Source organism: Peromyscus eremicus, chromosome 3, assembly GCF_949786415.1.
Source record: "Peromyscus eremicus chromosome 3, PerEre_H2_v1, whole genome shotgun sequence".
Lineage (NCBI taxonomy): Eukaryota > Metazoa > Chordata > Mammalia > Rodentia > Cricetidae > Peromyscus > Peromyscus eremicus.
Window position 1 is genome coordinate 134,608,782 of NC_081418.1, and position 2,976 is coordinate 134,611,757.

Genomic DNA, 2,976 nt, shown 5'->3' on the forward strand with positions numbered 1-2,976 from the left:
GCTACCTAATGCCCATTGATATACCAGGAAACTGGAACAAATATTGTCAATTGATATTTATTAACTAAAATGGCTCTGCAATAGGATAAGATACTTGACCTTCTTTCTGGAGAACCGAAGAGGTATTGTATGGCCTTATTTCTATGTAAATCATTCAGGATTATAATCTGACTGTACTTAAAGATCAGAACTGCAACTTTAAAAATGGTAACAGAGCTTTAAAAATGGTAATAGATTCAGATATCGCTGCCCATGGCTTAAAAAATGTCTCTCCTTACTCAAGGTCAACTCCTGCCTAGGAATGCAAACCTCCCTGTCCTTGCTAAATTTATCTGTTCAGATTAACAAAAGCTAATTTAGAGATTTAAACCTCTAGAAAATGTAAATAAATGATGACATATGTTTGATAAACAAGATGTGTATCCTATGATGGAGTTTCTGGTCCCCTGAGAGAGTCCTTTTCTCAGAGGAAACCTTTTCTCAGAGTTGGGCCACACACTGACTCGAAAGCCCCTTTTGTCCTGTTCCCATTTGGCCCTGGGATCTTTCCCTTGTCACTCTTCTTTGCCTTCTCAGGAGACAGTAAATCCTAGCCTTATGGAAGCTGCTAAGATATGGGAGAGTTAGGTAATACTAGCTGATAGCCAGCCATTCATACCTCAAATGCTCAGAGATCTGCAGAATATGGCATTTTAAATGTTGATCAAAAAGCTTATTATATCAGACAGAGACTCTCAGATCCTAGCAGTGACCCAAGGTCTCTAAAGAAGATTACGAGGCACCATGATGTCTCCATCTGGATGATGGCAATGCTGACCTCTGGGCAAGATGGCCCAATGTGACACCTGCTGCCAGGACCTGGCCCAGACTGTGGACAAATGGCAGGACATCAGAAAATTGAATTTGCTTAGACAAAGTAAGATCAGTCTTCCCTATGTCTTCTTCCATAGGAAAAGCTCCCACCTTATGGACCTAGGGGCTGAAGATTAATGCTGTTCTGATACTTCTGCCTCCAATGATGTGGAGACCTCGGTATGGACTGGTCTCTGGAAACCTGAGTATGAACTGGTCCCTGTCATTTTTAACAGATTCTAAAGCTGCTTGGTCTGCACTCAGATATAATTTGTCCTTCTCAGATCTCTGATTCCATTTGATGACCAGGCTTTGCTTCAGCTGCCTTCTCAGTTCTCTATGTAAATTCACAGGTTCCACTCTCTTAGGGCTACTACTAGGTCTAGACACAATTTACCTTGTTACCAGATCAGATAAACTCACAGAACAAATTTCAACGTAACTTTTCACTATGGAGTACTCTCAGTATAACCCGGTTTGTTTATATGAAGACAGGAAAGCTGTCTCACTTCTGCTCACTCTGATGATGTTTAGGGAAACCTTCCTCCTCCTTCACTCACTCAACCACTTCCATTCAGTAAATATCCTCTGTTATAGATTTTAAAACACGTTTCATTGGGCTGAAGCCAGGAAATGTTCATACCTTTTAATCCAAAGCCATAAGCCTTTTGATAAATCTATTCTGGCTGGGTTACAGATATTGCAGGTTCCTGGGGAAAGTTCTGCTACTATATCAAGAAATCTGGTCTGATAAAAACTTAACATTTTCCAGAGCCCATTTTGACCCCACCCATTTTCAAGCATATTTTGCAGTTTCCCTCCTCTTGCCTGGGCCGAGGCTGACCCATAGAGGGTCCTCCAGATATGCCAGCCCTTGAACCAATTCCAAGGAAGCCAACCACCAACTGAGGATGCCAACTGGGATGGATGCACCCCCACCTCCAGAGAAACAGCAGATGTGATGGTTCCTGCACTCCTGATTTGTTGTGCCATTCCCCCAAGCTCCTGGAACATCACTGCTGCAGCCTGTCCTCTCAGTTCCCTCAAGGAACAGACAGATCTCCACAATGACAGCTAACTGAATGCTTCTTCACTCACACCTCCAGCCATGCGTGACTCCCGGCTTCACCCCGGGGTCAGCAGGAAGCAGTCTTGAGAATTTGGTGCCCTCATCCCGCGCCGCCCCCCCCCCAACTTGCTATCAGTAACTCACCTTTTTATAATAGTCAAAATGGAGGAATGTTAGCATTCTGAACCCGCACTTGGGGTCACCCTGTGTCCTGATGTAAAAGCCTCCTTTAAGGAAAAACCCCTCCCTCCTCTCTTCCATCCCCTTCCTCCTTCCCCACCATGAGGTGTACACACCTCTGGTTTCCTTCCCTTCTCTTTCTCTCTCCCTCTTTCTCTATCTTTCTATCTCTCTATTATAATAAACTCTCTCCACGTGGATGCAGTGCCTGGGGTGTGAGTGACTTTCCACACCCACAGCCCTCCACATCTGCATGGCATGTTTCCCTCACCCATGGGACACCTTGTCCCAGCCAGCCAGGGCCTCCTGAGAGCCATGTCATTACAGTGGTTTTCTGTGATGGTCTGTGCCTGCTGCAAAGGGAAGCTTCCTTGATGAGGGATGAGAGTTAGACTTACCAAGCAAAGATGGCTCACAAACCTGTTCCACTCTTGTCTAAATGTTCCAGACTGCATCTTCTTTCCTTCTATACTGATGATTTAAGATCCTGAACCTCTAGGTGGCCATGGTCTGGCAGATCTGGACAGTGAACAACACTCTGGGTCTTGGTTTTACTAAAGACTGTCTGAGGGTCTCTGAACACAAATGTTAGGCAACTTCTGGATCATCAAGTCCACAGGATTCTTGAAGTTTCTTTTTTTAATATCTACATTTTTGAAAGATATGTTTTTTATTGTGAATTAAAATATGACTACATCTTTCTCCCTCTTCCCCCTCTTCCCCTTATCCCTTCCACGTATTTTTAGTAGTATTCTGTTGAATGACCATCCTAAATTTTATGGGGAAAAAAATATTTTATTTGATACACACTTGTTATAAATTTTTCACTGCTGTAAAAAAAAAGTACATATTTATATTTTAACATATGCCTACTT